Consider the following 18,147-nt stretch of genomic DNA (forward strand, 5'->3'; position numbering starts at 1 on the left):
TATGATAAGGTAGGCTCATAGTAAAATATGGAGATGATTCTAGCTGAGACACCTAGTAGTGGGCATCCTGGAAACACACTGCAACCAGAAAGGACTTCTAGTGAAAAGAGAACACCAATCCAACTCCCCAAAAATTTTACTAAAAATTTACCTTGCCTATAAGATCTTCAGGGATAAAGATAGAGCTAAGGGAATAGTCAAACAATGCTGGCATAAGCTAAGACCCACTCTAAGGGAGAGAGACAACCCCTCATACTATTAATGATACTGTGCTATTCTTGCAGATGGGAGCCTAGCCTAGCTATCCTCTGAGAGGTGCCACCCAGCATCAGATCAAAACAGATGCTGAAACTTACAGCAAAAGATAGGTTGCAGGGCAGTGAGCCTTATAGAAGATTTAGGCTAGGGAGAGAATAGAAGGTAAAGGATGGGATAGGAACTCCGCAAGAGGACTAACAGAGCCAACTAACCTGGACCAGGAAGCCTTTCTGGAACTGAAGCACCAACTAAGGACCATGCATGGACTGGACCTTGGCCTCATACACATATGTATCCAATAGGCAACATGGTCATTATGTAGGCTCCCTAGTAAGGGAGCAGGGCCTGTCTCTGGCAAGGACTCTGTTGCATGCTTTTTGATCATTTTCCCTTTGCAGGGCTGCTTTGCCAGGCTACCTAGAAAGAGGATGTACTCAATACTGATGTGTCTTGATGTGCTGGGTGGCGGGGAAGGTTGGTGGGTGCTGCTGTTTTCTGTAGGAGAGGGGGGATGGAGGTAGGAGGACGGAGGGTGGGACTAGACAAAGAGCGGGGGGGGGCTACACTTGGGGTATAAAATGAATAGATATATTAGTTAATTTTATAAAAGAAAGGACCAAAGAACAAACAGTGGGGAAAAGTTTCATCTATGGTCATCGAAATGCTGGATGCCTACATGTAGACGCATGAACCTATATATAAACCTCTTATGTCTCCAAACACCAAAACAAAATGAGTTATAGGCTTAAATGTGAACTTCATATTATAAAACTATTATATGACAAAATAAGAGAAAAAAAAAGGAAGAAAGGAAATGAAAGAAATGAGGAAAGAAAGAAAGAAAGAAAGAAAGAAAGAAAGAGAAAGAAAGAAAGACAGGAAGAAATTTTCCTGAGAAAAAATTTTAGAAGCCAAAGATGGAAAGCAAAAAAATGTCATGTAGAAAAATGGATCGGTTTCAAACTATTCAAGCTTTTACACAGTGAAGAACATATTTAACAGGGCTAAGGGAAAATGAGCAGAATTGGGTGACATATTTGAAAACTATCATCTCACAAGACACTGTCAAAACTTATAAAGAACTCAAAATCTCAATAGTGAGTAAACACAGAATTTGATTTAAAATTGTCCCAGACAAACATTTTGAAAAACAAAACCTCTGCAAGATATTTCTTCACAGTCCTGGCTTTTATCACAAGACAACAACACACATCCTGGCAGGAAAACACAAAAAAGATCACTCTTGGGGAATTACACTACAAATATAGAGCACTATTGATTTTATGGAAGTAAATATAGAGTTCTAACACACACCTTAATCTAGAATTGGCCTTATAAACAGGGGTTACATTAATACTCAAAATAAAATGCCAGTGTTTTTATAACACTTCTTAGAAAAGCCACCTTATTAAATAAACCTCATTGTCCATTAATCATTGAACATAATGGGATGATGAATATTTAGAGCTATAATAAATTGTTATTGTTTGTAAGTGTGAGAAATTTATATGTGTAGAGTAGTCAGAAGTTGATTAATGGGTACATTATCACTGTTAGGTAAAAATAGTAAATTCTGATGGTCTATCACACAGTATAAATAAAATCATGAAAGATCCTGTTCATATCAATGGCTAGAAGATAGGATTATGAAGGTGCATACCACTAGGAAAGTACATGACTGAAAAAATAATTAATATAAAACTGACCCATATAGAACATGCTAATTTAAACATTAGATGAGGTATTTCAATCATTTCAATCTCCATGTGTTGGTTCATACTCAATTATAGATATTTCTCACTCTCTTATGGCCTCTAAGAAATAGCACTTTAATTCAATATCCACCTACATAAAGCTTTGTTCACTAAGATTTTTTAATCTGAAACTAATTGGACAAATCCTCTCATAAACACTTTCTCTAGCTAGCTAATTATATACACTAGTAAAGCCAGGAGCATATATATGCCTATATAGGAAAAAAATGGTTCTTCCAATGAAGTAAAATAGCTAATGTCGATAAGATATATTCTAACTTTATCCCCAAGGTGGGTAGAAAAACTCTAACAAAGCGCAGTTTAAAGGAAGACCGGGTTTATTTAAGCTTACAAAAACAGATGATAGTCTATCAATGAGGGAAGGAAGTTAACACAAATATTAAAGGTAGGAATTTAAAGGAACATCTGTCCCTATTTGATATAGTATTATTTCTGTGTAAGGAATTTACCTCTCAGCCAAAGTAGTACACCAGAAAACATTGAGAACACTGTTATATTCCAACATTTTTTATTTTTTATTCACTTTACATCCGTGTCCTAGACCCTCTGTTTTCTCTCACCAATCACACCCTGCCTCTTCCCCTTCCCTATTGCCTCAGCCATCCCAGCTCATCAAGTCCCATCAAGACTGAAAACATCCTTTTCTCCTGTAGTCTGGCAAGGCAGTCCTTCCAGAAAGAAGTGATCCAAAAGCAGGCAACAGCATCCATGTCAGAGACAATTCCTTTTCCCCTTACTAGAGGACCAAAATGATGCCTGAGCTGCCCATAGGGTACATCTGTGTAGGCAACCTAGATCCAGCCCATGCATGGTCCTTGGCTGTGTGCTTCTGTCTCCATCAGCCCATCTAAGCTCTGGTTAGTTGGCTCTGTCATTTTTCTTATGGAGCTCCTATAACCTCTAAGTCCTTGTATCCTTCCCTCCACCATTTTTTCCATAAGACTTCCTATGCTTCTACCAATGGTTGGCTGTGAATCTCAGCATTTATTACTATCTGATGCTGTGTGAAGCCTCTCAGAGGACAACTTGGCAAGGCTCCTGTCTCCAAGCATAAGAAAGTCTTGTTAATAGTGTCCAGGGATGGTTCTCTTTTATGGGGTACATATTGGGTTGGGCAAGGCAGGGGTTAGATATTCCCTCAATCTCTGTTGTATATTTATCCCTGCACATCTTGTAGGCAGGGAACATTTTGGGTCAAAGTTTTAGAAATCTTGGAAATATCAGGAATAAAAAGCCTATAACTAAACATAATAAATGGTATATACAGCAAGCTAATACCTGACATAAAATTAAATGGAGAGAAAGTCAAAGGCATTCCACTAAATTCAGGGATAAGACAAGGCTTACCACTCTCCCCATGTATCTTCAAAATAGTACTGGAAGTTCTAGCTAGGGCAATAAGACATTAAAGGATATCAAGGAGATACAAATTGGAAAGGAAGAACTGAAAGTATAGCTCTGGGTAGATGATATGATAGTATATATATATATATATGGAACCCACCAAAATTCAAACAGAGAGCTCCTATGGCTGATAAACACCTTCAGCAAAATGACTGTTTATAAGATTAATTTAAAAATATCTGTAGCCTTCCTGTGTACAAATTACAAACAGACTGAGAAAGAAATTAGGGAAACTATACCCTTCACAGAAGCTACAAACAATATAAAATATCTTGGTGTAATTCTAATCAAGGAAGTAAAAGATCTGAAGAACTTCAAGACGCAGAACAAAGAAATTGAAGAAGAAAGAACAAACAGCAAAGAAGTTGAAGATGGAAAGATGCCCCTTGCTAATGGATAAGTAGGATTAATATAGTAAAATTGGCTCTCTAACCAAAAGCAATCTGCAGGTTCAATGAAATCCCCATCAAAATACCAAAACATTTTTTATAGACTTTGAAAGAACAATTCTAAACTTCATATGGAGAATACTCTTTTCCAGATGGCTTACAGGCCAGCTTGTATGAAATGAGGTATCTTATATAATTCAAATTCATCTGACTAGAAATAATATCTCCCACAGTAGGCTGGACCTTCTCATCAGTTAAAAATCATAGCAATTCTCAGCAGACATGCTCATTGGCTAATATGGCTTACACTATTTCTTTTACTCTTTAAAATTTTTTCTTATATATTATATCCTGACCATAGTTTTCCCTCCCTTCCCTTCCCACAGGACAACCCCCATCCTGCACATCCACTCTCCCCCAGATTTACACCCTACCCCCAGAGAAAAGCAAGCCTCCATGAACATCAGCTAAATTCAGTATAACAACCAACAATAAGTTTAGGTACATACAATCACATCAAGGTAGAAGAAGACACCCCAGTTGGAGGAAAAGTGACCCACAGGCCGGCAAAAGAGTTGGGGACAGACTCTGATCCCACTGTTAGAATTTCTGCAAGAAACCAAGCTACTCATCAATTACATATATGCAAAGGGCCTAGGTTAGATCTCTATAGGCTCTCTGTTCTCTGCAACTTCACATTAGTCATGGTAAGTTGATTCAATGTGCCATATTCTTTTGATGTATTACTGTTCCTTCTGGTTCATCTGAATCTACCTCCTCCACCACAAGACATCCCAAGCTCTGTCTAATGTTTGGCTCTGGAAAGCTACATCTAAGGACATCAGTTGCTGGATGAAGTCTCTCTGGTCTCTTTGATGATGATTCTTCTAGGCTCATGCTGTAAGCAGGACAAACACATGTTTGTTTTTCTTAGTCAATATATTCAATATAGTAAAGTTCTAGCTAACGCAATTTCTTAATCAAGGCTCTCCACTTAGAAGATTCTAGGATTTATCAAGAATACAAGTAAAATTAACCAGAACAAAATAAATGTCTTTATGTTAGAAATAATTTTAATGTTCCTCATTTTTTTATGTCTTGAGGATGTGGAGAAAGAGGGACACTCTTTCATTGCTGATGGGAATACAAACTTGTGGATCCATTTTGGAAATCAGTCTGGTGCTATCTCAGAAAACTGGGAATAGGGCTTCCTCAAGACCCAGCTATTTCACTCCTTGAATATACCCAGAAGATGCTCCACCACACAAGGACATATGCTCAACCATGTTCATAGCAGCCTTATCCATAATAGCCAGAACCAGGGGTGTAAAATTTCCAATGAAAGTAAGTTTTAAAACAACAACATGTGTTGAAACTTTCACCTTCTCAATCAACATTGTAGAAAACAAGTTTTGGTCAATGTAAAGCTTATGTGGATAAAGTTACCTACTGTTAAGGCATAGTTTCTGAGACCTGTATAGTAGAAGGAAAAAACTGTGTACCCTAAATTTCTTCTAACATCTACTCAATGTCACAGTTCACATTCTTTCATATATACCCACAAGTACACAAAAAGGGGATGCTATTGATATTGCTTGGTGAGTAATAGCATTTGCTGTCAGTACACATGACCTAAGCTACATGGTGGAAGGAGAGAGCTAAAAATTTCCACAAGTTGATCTCTGACTTCTTCATTAAACCAAAGCATATGAGCCCCTAACACACAGATAATGATAGATACAAAAAATAAATGAAAATAAATTTTAAATTAAAAATAACCACATTTGTCCCCACATCATTAAAGAAAATTTAGCCTCATTGCTTAAGAGATGCCCATTCCTACTTCACACTTTTTCCATTTGTATCAGAAATGATTCATATTTCCTAGAGTCAATTATAACATCATTAACATAACAAATGTAGCATGGTATATAATGAATGTGTAATGTGGAGCACAAGCTTGCATTGAGAGAGTAATATAGGCTTTCGTAATTTTTCCAGAAGATTACTTTGGAACAAGAAGGTGTAAGGATGCAGAGAAGGTGGGATACAAACAGAAATTGTAGAAAAATGTAGTCACTTATTTAGATTTCTCATGTTATTTAGGAAGTGTTAGAATAGATATTATTTTGAGTTGTTCACTACATGATCCTCCCCCTTTGCTTCTAAATATCTATTTGGGGCTTCTATCTCATTTTAGACCATTCAGTTCATAAAGAAAATACACAGAGAACTTTTAGATTTATAATACGTTTTAAGATACTGGAGATGGGCAGAGTTACCCTCTAAAGTATTTTGCAATATTCTAGCTACACACTTCAATTTACTTGCCATAATATTTCCTGCTTGGGCTGCTTCTGTTCCAGTGGCCACCTATCACTAACACATGCTCATGATCCATACTGCCCTATGGTGACTCCCTTCTTCTCAGGATCTCCTGGCTCTTTCTCCTGCCTCGTGGTCTTCATCTGAGATGCAAAGTCCAGGAACTTAAGATTGTCCTACTTCTCTTTTGTCCAGTTAGGGATTCCTAGGTATTTATATTAACTATTCAACTTTAAATTGAGGTACAAGGGTCATACAACATCACGTGATGTATGTGAGAATTTACTCCTCTGGACTAAAACCAGATATTGGGGGACAGTATTTATCATTTAAGTACATAGCCACAAACCAATACTATTTCCCTGTTGCCACTGAGACAAGTGATACCAGAATTGAATTTAAGGAGTATATATTTATTTTCTCACAGTTCTGGGTATACTAATAAGATTGGTGTCATGTGTAGAGATCAATGTGTAAGTGAGATTGTGACTTTGTGACAGTCTGAGATGTATCCTTGACTAATTCTGACTTCAAAAGGGTAACATCAGCCCTTCTGTCAATGGTCAAATTACCATTTTCATTTCTGTGTCAAATATCCATTGGGACTTCTGTATCCCCAGGACTGTGTTGAGGACAATTTGAAAATCTTGGGAAAATGTTCAGTTTCAAAACTCTTTGCCAACTTCTGTATAAAATAATATTCAGTGTCTTCAGTTATTAGTAGATAATAGATGTCATCAAGGACTAACTATCCTATTAGAAATGTGCACTAAACTTTCAGCTGAAATGGTAAATGAGATTTATAGTTAGGTTCTGTGCAATGACTACCTCTTGAAATAAGAAACCTTATAGATATTTCCCCAATATCATCAGTTGCATTCATGGGGATTTTAAGAGTAAAATCAAGAATCTTTTCTTTGGTTTGCCTTAAAGTATAAAGTTGAGCCACTCAGGAGTATCATTTGCCTTTCATAGACTCATAATTATAATTGCTATATTTGATGCACACATATCTTATCCCATTTTTACTTTTTATAGATTGTTTCAGAAACATAGAGTAAATTTACTTCTAGTTTGTAAAAAGAACATAAGTCACATAGGAAAAACAAGACACTCAGCCTGATCGTAATTAACTAATCTTCTATCCAAATTCAGAGCTGATCTCCTTACTCTGCAGTATGCACCCTTTTAAGAATTCTCAGAAAAAAAAGAGTTCATGGATTGTATTATTATTATGGATAATAATATGAATTATACTATTATTATTAACATTTAACATTATTATTATTATTATATTATTATTATTATTATTATTATTATTATTATTATTATTATTATTATTATTATTATTATTACTGGCAGGTGGGAAGGAAAAGATTTATTTCACTGTTGAGCTTATAATCCATTACTGAGTGAAAGAAGAGCAAGAAACTGGACATAAGAACTGAAGCAACGATCATTAATGGAATGTCGCTTACAAAACAGCTCCTCTACTTTTGCTCAGTTTGCTTTTTTAAATGTTGTTATGAAATCCAGTAATAATGAATACATCTACAAAACACTTCAACACCAAAGTTTCAGGAAATACTATCAAAAAAAGGATAGAAGGGTTATAAAAGACAGAAGATCAGGAAGATGTCTCTGTTTGTGTATCCTAGTGATATAAGAAGCTACACCTATAAAGTCACATAAACCTGAAAATCCAACTTGAGAAGATCAAGGATGAACTGGACATGTCAAAATGGATGAGTAAAAGCCCACAAAACATCCCTGTTAATAATATTTTATGATGAGATTATTATGTAATTACATAAATTTCCCCTATCATTTCCTCCCTCAAAGCCTCTCTTATACTTCTCTTTGCCTCTTTTCAAATTCATATACTCTTTTTTCATTAATTTCTCTTAAATCACACACACACACATACACAAACACACACACACACACACACATTTCTGAAAACACAAATTCAAATTTCTCAGTTTGCCTTCACACACATCAATGTTTATCTGAGGCCAGAACACAAGTCTGTGACCTTGGAAATTTGACCAGCTCTGGAACCACGGTTGAAAGGTTCAAATCTTTTACTAAACAAATGACTTCGACATCTTATAGTCTAGAGAATTATGGTACCATTTGATTTGATAAGGCTATTCTATGTCTCTTGGGAAGAAAAGGTGGCAATAGATTCTGTTATCTAATTGTCAAAATTTCAGAACACAACATGTTTACTTCAAAAGTTTGTGGTATAATCATAATAACATACAAATGATGTACACTAATGCCTTATGAAATCTGTTGTTCTAACTTTAGATGTAGAAATTAGAGTCATGCACGTCTGTCATTTAGTATAACTTCAAGCTCTGAATATTTTTTAAAGTAGTGAAACACATTAGTCATGTTCTACATGCAAAATGTCACTTCTGCTTAACATGTTTGTGTTTGAGAATTTTGTCACTATTTAGGAACTTACAAAGAAAAAAGACATAATAGCGCAGTACACACTGTAGCTAACGTGTTCTTGCATCCTTTTCTGTAACTGATTAACAAGAAAAAAGGTTAATTTTCTAATTGCATGCTTCTCTGAGGGAAATTATGCATGCTACAACACTCATTCACACACTATAATGGGCACTTTATGGAAAACTGATTTTCCCTGAAGCTAGAACTATCAAAGTATATTTTTAGGAAATAAGTAGGCAGGAAGCAAACAGTGAAAAGACGTAGTTCTACCAAAATAAGTGTTCATGAACAGCATTTGCCTCTGAAGCAAAATGTCATGTTCACAAGTCATTCACTCCAACCAGGAAAGTCAAGAATAAGCCTGAGTTACGTCTATCTCTTACTCTTGTCTTCTTTACTTATAAAACATATACTTTTATGTCTGAATATTAGTTTACTCATTAATAGATGCAAATAGTTACAGTGATTCTACAATTAAATTCTAAAATGTGGTTATATATGTATATATATATGTGTGTGTATGTATATACACACACACACACACACACACATATATATATATATATATATATATATATATATATGACTACATTGTCTGCAATGTATTGGCTTCTTGAGATATTTTAAGTGGGATATTGAGTCAGAGTAGAAGCTAAAAGTGGAAGACTGAAATATATGTGTTAAGTAAATTCTTAATTAGATATATCTACATAAATAGACCTCTCTGAGACCATTTATATCCTTGGCTTATTTTTTTGTCAGGAAGATTGTTTTAGAGCCAAAAATTTTTTAAAAATCATATGATATCATCATTTTTGAGTTCATAGCTCCATTGAAATATGAACACTTTCATGGTTAAACTCTTAAACACATTGTGATAGCTTCACAATGCATAAGGTTTGAACCCAATCTGTTCTTTATTTCCTTTTGTGTTTGTACTTGATACTTATAAATGACTAAAGTCACCTAAAATGAGATATAGCTTCCTATCTATTTTAAAGCATACAGTTACATTTTAAAATTAAGTACTATGTTTACAACAATGCTTAAAACTTAATATCAATTAATCAAAAAGTCTGCACTTATTCCTACTAGCAACCATTTGTAAGCTCAGTGGATTTGCTTATTTCAAGTATGTTTTATAAATGGAAAAGCCTATTGACATTGGATTTGGCAAACATTTCTTGGCTTTGACACCAAAAGCATAGACAATAAAACTAAATATAGACAATCAGAACTACATCCTATTCAAAAACTTCACACCAAAGTGAAAATAACAATAAAGTAAAAAGAAAGCCTACTCAATTGGAGAAAATCTTTGCAAAATATCTATCTGATGAGAGGTTATATATGGTTATATATATATGTGTGTGTGTGTGCATATATATGTATGTATATATATAAAGATGGTCTATATACACATATGTAAAAGGAGGAAGTTTTATATATGTATATATAGTATATAAAAATGAATGTATATGTATATACATATATATAAACCTCCTCATTTTATATGTATATATAAACCTCATTTTATATGTATATATATGTGTGTGTCTTTATACATATATCTATCTATATCTATATCTGTATATATCTATATCTATATATACACACACCTCCTCCTTTTGTGTATATAAGACAGCCTACAGTTCAGTATCAAAGAAGCAACCCAACTTTTAGAGTGATCAAAGGATATAAGTACACAGTTATCCAAAGGAAAAAGTAAAACTGACCACAAAAACAGGAAGGAAGGCTCTTAGGTCCTTAGTCACCAGGTAAAACCAAATCAAGGCCTCAATAAGGTACATCCAATCTTGTAAGATGCCCAGTCTCTCCAGTCTCTCCCCCCCCCATCTATCTCTCTCTCTCTCTCTCTTAACACACACACACACACACACACACACACACACACACACACACACACACACACACATCTTGCTAGGAAAGGCAAAAATGATGGTTATGGATGGATGAGAGGGACAGGAGGAGAATAGAATGGGAGGATAAGTTGAGTAGGAAGGTGAAGAGGGTGTTGTGGGAAGAAATACAGGACGAGATGTTTAAAATTAAGGAGTACTTGAGGAGAATTTGAAATACTAACATGGAAGAATCTTCCTAAAATATATACACATATGAAAGTGATTTAAATGAAATCTCCAAAAAACCAAGAGAGACACAGGTGGAACTAGCTATTCCTTTTCACCAAATAAAGATTTCAGCGCCAGGAGTGGGTTACTCCTAACTTAGTTGTGGGCCCAAAATCCTCCATGGGCCTTTCCAAAGACCCAGACTGTGGCCAATACTTTAGGTTCCTCTTTACACATTGACAACAGCAGGTCGTATTGATGAAGATTAACATGCACAAAACTCATTGAACATGGAGATGTAGAAATAGTGCCTACCTTCGGCCTGTGCACCTATGTTTTTGATACAGGAATACAGTATACATTCCTATCCAAATAAAAATGTAAACACTAATCTTGACAGAAAAATTTAATCTACATTGGTATATATTGAAAGAGCAATGGTGGCACAAAACTGTAGGAGGAGCCAATAATCAACAACAGATTTGACTTAAGGCCTATTCCATGAGATAGAACCCATGCACATTATTGCGTAGGTGACCCAGAACCAGATACTAGAAATCCCAGAGATTTATGGTAGTACCAAATAATGATAGTTAAAAAATTAAAAAAAGCATTTATTTAGCAGATTCCATTACAGTTATTAATAAGAGTATATTTCTTTTTTGTATGCTAACTTATTTTTTCATTTTTTTATTAATTCATTCATGTTACATCTCAATTGTTATCCCATATCTTGTATCCTCCAATTCCTCCCTCCCTTCTGCTTCCACCCTATTCCCTCCGCTATGACTGTGACTGAAGGGGACCTCCTTGCCCTGCTTATGATCATAGGGTATCAAGTATCATCTAGGTAGCCTACTATCCTTCCTCTGAGTGCCACCGGGCCTCCCCATCATGGGAATGTGGTCAAATATGGGGCACCAGAGTTTATGTGAAAATCAGTATAACTATATTTCTTAAGGGAGATACAAAATTAACTTTAATTTCCTGCTCACTGAAAGCAACTTATTCCTAGAAATTCAAGGGGAAATTTATTAAGTCCTTATTTTTAAACTTTAATTCTACATTTCAACCAAGTGTTTTGCCACTCTGGCTTCTCCTGCTCTGCAAAAATAAGGAACGGAAAGGCTAGAGTGTGTGAGCCTTAGGCGCTCTCCACATTGGCAGATGGCCTTCTGTTCATTCTGAACTCAATTGAAATTAACTAAAACAACCAGGTGCTTCTCTTATACTCTACATGCTGGGATCTTTCTTTTCTTTTGTCATGATATTTAATTTACCCCCTTTCTTTAAAGTGCTTGAGTCTCTGATTCAACACATTTGTTTTTTTTTTTATTCAGCTTTGCTTCCAACGTTCATGCTAAGTACCTGTTTGTACTTTCTGTAATTGATTGGGAATAATTTAACAATGTACATTGAGGTGGAAGTAACTCTTCCAAATGCGCGCGCGCGCGTACACACACACACACACCACCACCACCACCACCACCACCACAAATCTGTGGAGTGCATTATAGTTTGGTCAACTGCTCCTGAGCACAAGGCCTGTCCTAGAGTGGTTGATTCTGATTGCTACATACCAACCTATGAAGCCCTCAAATTTCTATTGGATGCTATTGAGAATAAGCTGATATCAGTGTTGAGAACTAGGTCTTTATGATGTTGTAAGAAGTAGAGTAACCTTAGCATGCCTACAAGCTCTTTTCCTTTGTGTGAATTGAATTGTTTATATTTTTCATAAAATACTTTTTGATATCCTTTCCTATCCTTATTTCTTAATTTGTTTGTCACCTCTGCCTGACCAAACATCATATTATTTTTTCTTCCTCCAAAAATGGACTAAACGGATGAGCTGGGGCCGTCTGAGTCGCTTGCTGAAGCCGGCGCTGCTGTGCGGGGCTCTGGCTGCGCCTGGCCTGGGCGCATCCCGTGATAAATGGCGCTGTGCGCGCTCCATGCACGAATTCTCAGCCAAGAATACCGATGGCCCCTGATTTGCCTGGATAAGTACAAGGGTTTCGTGTGAATCGTCACCAACGTAGCCTCACAATGAGGCAAAACCGACGTAAACTACACCCAGCTAGTCGATCTGCATGCCCGCTGAGCGGAGTGTGGTTTACGAATCCTGGCCTTCCCTTGCAACCAGTTCAGGAGGCAGGAGCCGGGAAGTAATCAAGAAAGCAAGGAGTTTGCAGCAGGCTACAATGTCAAGTTCGACATGTACAGCAAGATCTGTGTAAATGGGGATGATGCTCACCCACTGTGGAAATGGATGAAAGTCCAGCCCAAGGGCAGGGGCATGCTGGTAAATGCCATCAAATGGAACTTTACTAAGTTTCTCATTGACAAGAAACGGCTGCGTGGTGAAGCGCTCCGGTCCCATGGAGGAGCCCCAGGTTATAGAGAAGGACTTGTCGTGCTATCTCTAGCAAACCAGCCTGCTGGTGGGGCAGTCCTGAGGACCTGGCGTGCATCCCCGCTGGAGGACGTCCCAGAGGCCTGTGGCGCCCAGCTCGAACTTCACCTTGGCTGCCTTGGGGGGGTGGGGTGGGGAGGGGGGAAAGGACTAATCAAGCAAGAAAAATAAAACAAAGGGAAATCATAGGTGGCAGTGATAATATCACCTATAACTTGAGATAAAATAGGTCATAAGCCTAGGCCAAAATGTACTACTGTATGATGTTATTCTGCAAAAGGCACAAAGCAGTAAAATAACATGTCGCCCTATGGGAATAGGGCATTACATCATTAAACCCTTATGAGAGGAGATTAGTTTTTCAGTAGACAGGTATTAATAAAGATATATTCAACTGGACAATTTTCTGATGGTGGGAGACTTTGAAACACCTATCCTTACATGTGTATACCAAATTCCTCCCCTCAATGCTCATAGGTTCTTTGGAGGAGGAAACGGAAAGACTGTATTAGTCAGAAGTAGTGGACGACTCCAAACACACATTGTTTTCCAGATACTACAGCGAGGAGTGTACATGTAAATTTACAGCAACCTTGACAGCAGGCACAAGACAAAGAGTTCAAAACAGGCACAACCCCAGTTTTAGAAGGTGAAGTAGTCATAAAGCACTCTTTGCAGTTAATTGCTGAGAAAGGGAATATTAGTTTTATCCAAAGGAATATCACTAAGAATTTCAATGACACTCCAGGGCAGAATTCATGCCCAGGAATTAGCCAACACAAAATGGATTCTAGAGTTTTTTGTTTGTTTATTTGTGTGTGCAATTTTTGTTTCCTTTTTTTGCTATTTGTTACTGCAAAATAAGACAGCATAAATTAAAGCAGTACTATATCAGACCCCTCCAAATATTTCCAAATATTTAAAATAATTAATTGATATCAGCTTGTTTTTCATAATAATAATATAAAATAAATATAAGTTTTATCCTTTTACAGTTTAAAACTTTAGGCAATGTAGTGTTTAATTAAGTGAGCAGGCCTAGTAAGAGGAAGAAAAAGATGGTATGTATCCAGACTAACTCTCAAGTACAGTTTTTTTATTTTAACTGATACAGGGAATCTCTGTGTAGCCTTGGCGTCCTGGGCTCCCATTGTAGACCAGACTGATCTCGAACTCATAGGGATATACCTGCCTCTGCTTCTAAGTGCTGGGATTAAATGCCACCACTGCCTTTTTTATACATGAATAACATTATCTCTCCACTTTATTATTATTAAGATTACTGTAAACTATACATTATCCTATTACAATTGGAAAATGATTGCATATTAGGTATGTCATCTAATTTAACCAAGATACATGTCTCCCCAAAGTAAATAACATTTAATGTTTCTTAAAACCAATTAAAAGATTCATAGTAACTTTCACACTCTTTATATAAGAATCTGAATCCAAGGAGAAAATGGTGACTACGTATGTTCACACAATTTAGAGAAGACACATTATATTCAATTGTAAAATCACAAACAATCTCAGTTCCTTGGCTTTCAATGTACTGATCTTGCTATTATCATTATCTGCTTAGATATCATGGTATAATAATATACACTATCTGGCTTGACAGACATTGAAAACCAGGTGGAGAGATTATATACAGATTACTGAAAGTGTTCAGTAAACACCCATATACAATAAATGGCTTCAGAATGACACATATAAATGATAGAGAGAAGTTTCATATTTAAGTTGATATGAACGTAGATAATACATCATGGCAGGGCAGAAAAAGTATGATGGATTATCAGTCAATTCATTCTGTATGGAGGTGCTTCAGACAAATCTGTAGCAGAAAACTGGAATGTGGATTCAAGACAGCCATCTGCAGATTGTACTGAGCTGTTATTCTTTTACTGCTGTTGCCTTAGTTACTATTTTCACCAGAATGGTTTATTTTGAGACAGTCTCCATCTTTATATATTTTTGTTTTCTCAAATTCACTCACAGGCAGTGCCCACTTTAGATGCAATGTGTTCTTCCAAGTCAGGATCTTAAAGTAGATCTGGAAGAATTTGAATGTACAGGCTTGGGGTGTAGATACACTGCTGCTCATCTCTTCAAACACTGGTTATAGTTACCTAAATTGTATGTTGGAGCAAGAAATATACTGTTAGCTTTTACTACTAGGTTCCAATTCAGCAAAGCAGGTAAAAACAAGGTATTGAGGTCTGTGTTAATAAACACAGATATATTTTCTGCTGTTTAAAATTTTATTTTGATTTTACCACATTGAAGTTGCTGCTGTAATTTAGGAAGTTATCATGTAGCTACAGCAATATTTCATCTTACTTTGATATACAAGACATCTATATTTGCTTGAAAATAATATAGAAGCACAATACTTGTGAATGAAACTTCCTTTAACAATTGTAGATTTTAAATCCACAGAACCATAAACTGGTAGAGATGGCTCAGCCGTTAAAGGCCAGGTACATTTTTTAAATTCCAAATAATTTGAACAAAAAACTAAAATAACTATATAAAAATTCTACAATTACTTCTTTCCTCCCCAAATTCAAGGTTTTTTTTTTATTTTTTGGTTTTTAAAATTTATTCTGACTACATTTTAATTGTTATTCCATCACTTGTATCCTCCCATTCCTCTGCCCCACCCTCTTTCACACTATTTCCATCCCCTAGGTCTGTGACAGAAGGGGACATCCTCCCCCACCATAAGGTAACAACCTATCAAGTCTCATCCTGGTAGCCTGTTTATCCTTTCTCGGACTGCCACCAGGCCTCCCCACCAAGGGCAAGTGCTCAAATATGGGACACCATAGTCAGTGCCCTCTCTCTACACAACTGTTGAGAATATCTTGTCCATTGTCTAGATCCAAGTAGAGGTTCAATGTTTACTGCATGTATTGTCATTGGTTGGTGCAGTAGTTTAATTAGACACCCCTGTGTGCAGATCCACCTGTCATGATGTTCTTGTAGGTCTCTAGGACGCTCTGGATCCTTCTGTTTCCTCACTCCCCCATACATCTCTCACCTTGAGTCTCAATAGGAGGTCTTCACATCTATCCCAATCTCCTGGTAAGTGAAGACTTTCATGGGACATCCCTTTTGGGCTAGTGTCCAATTATAAGTGAGTATGTACCATGTGAGTCTTTCTGCTTCTGGGTTAACTCACTCAGTATGATCATTTCTAGTTCCCTGTATTTGTCTGTGAATTTCAGGATTTCTTTGTATTTAATAGCTGAGTAATATTCTATAGTGTAAATGTACCACAGTTTCTTTATCCATTCTTTGACTGAGGGACATTTAGGTTGTTTCTAGGTTCTGTCTGTTATGAATAAGGCTGCTATGAACACGGTTGAGCATATTTCCCTGTTGCATGGTAAAGCATCTTCTGGGTATATTCCAAGGAGGGAATAGCTGAATCTTGAGGCAGCCTTATTCCCAGTTTTCTGAGAAAGCTCTAGACTGATTTCCAAAGTGGTTACAAATTTGCACCCCCTCCAGCAATGAAGGAGTGTTCCCCTTTCTCCACAGCCTCACCAGCATGTACTGTCATTTGAGTTTTTGATCTTAGCCATTCTGATGGGTGTAGGATTGTATCTCAGAGTCCTTTGATTTGCTTTTCTCTGATGACAAAAGATGTTGAGCATTTCTTTAAGTGTTTATCAGCCATTTGATGTTCCTCTGTTGAGAATTCTCGATTGAATTCTGACCCCCATTTTTTAATTGGGTTATTTGCTTTGGTGGAGTTTAATTTCTTAAGTTCTTTATATATTTTGACTATTAGACCTTCTCAAATGTAGGGTTGATGAAGATCTTTCACTGTCACTTTGTTATGTTGGCAGTGTCTTCTGCCTTACAGAAGTTTCTCAGACACATGAGGTCCCATTTATTAATTGTTGACCTTAGAGCATGGGCTATTAGTGTTCTGTTAGGAAGTTGTCCCCTGTACCAATGAGTTCCAGGCTCTTCCCCACTTTTTCTTCTAACAGATTTAGCATGTCATGTTTTATGTTGAGATCTTTAATCCACTTGGATTTGAATTTTGTGCATGGTGATGAATATGGATCTACGTGCATCTTTCTACATGTTGACATCCAGTTAGACCAGCACCATTTGTTGAAGATGCTATCGTTTTTCCGTTGAATAGATTTGGCTTCTTTGTAAAAAGTTAAGTGTCACCAGAGTATGTGAGAAAGTTATATCCCACTCTCCACTCTACTGTGGAGAGTGTTCTGGCCATTGGCTAGATCTGGGTAGGGGTTTAAAGTTTAGTGCCTGTATTGTCCTTAGCTGGAGCCTTAGTTTGAGCGGGACCCCTGGGCCCAAATCTGTCTATCATAATGTTCTACTTGTAGGTTTCTAGGACCCTCTGGATCCTTCTACTTTGCCATTCTCCCATGCTTCTCTCATACTCTGGTGCCTCACCTTTGACCATGTCCCCTGGTGGGGGAGACCTGGTGGCACTCAGAGGAAGGACAGCAGGTTACCAAGAAGAGACTTGATACCCTATGAGCATATACAGGGGGAGGTAATCCCCCTCAGGAACAGTCATAGGGGAGGGGAATAAGGGGAAAATGGGAGGGAGGGAAGAATGGGAGGATACAAGGGATGGGATAACCATTGAGATGTAACAGGAATAAATTAATAAAAAAAGGAAAAAAAACTGAAAAAAAATGTAAAAAAAAAAAAAAAAAAAAAGGTTAAGTGTCCAAATATGTGTAGGTTTATTTCTGGGTCTTCAATTCGATTCCAGTGGTCAACCAGCCAATTAATTGGTTAACTAATTCATTTCTTCCATTTACATCCCATTTGTAGCACCCTGCCTCTTCTCCTCCTTGTCCTACCTTCCCTCTATATTCCTCCTCCATATCTCCTATTCCCCAGAAAAGGGGTGCACCCATTCCCACCCACACCAGCTCACCAGGTCACATCAGGCCTAAGCATATCTTCTTGCCCTGTGTCCTGGTGAGGAACCCCTGCCAGACAGAAGTAATGAAAAAGCAGAC

General features: G+C 36.9%; 1 pseudogene across 1 annotated transcript; it reads left to right on the forward strand.

Moving 5' to 3' along the window:
- The first annotated feature begins 12,551 nt into the window (after window positions 1-12,551).
- On the forward strand, window positions 12,552-13,135 carry LOC311593594 (phospholipid hydroperoxide glutathione peroxidase GPX4-like; annotated as a pseudogene). The gene has a single exon. The product of its transcript is annotated as a phospholipid hydroperoxide glutathione peroxidase GPX4-like (transcript).
- Window positions 13,136-18,147: the final 5,012 nt, after the last annotated feature.

Source organism: Acomys minous, assembly GCF_964271855.1.
Source record: "Acomys minous genome assembly, chromosome: 3".
NCBI classification, from domain to species: Eukaryota; Metazoa; Chordata; class Mammalia; order Rodentia; family Muridae; genus Acomys; species Acomys minous.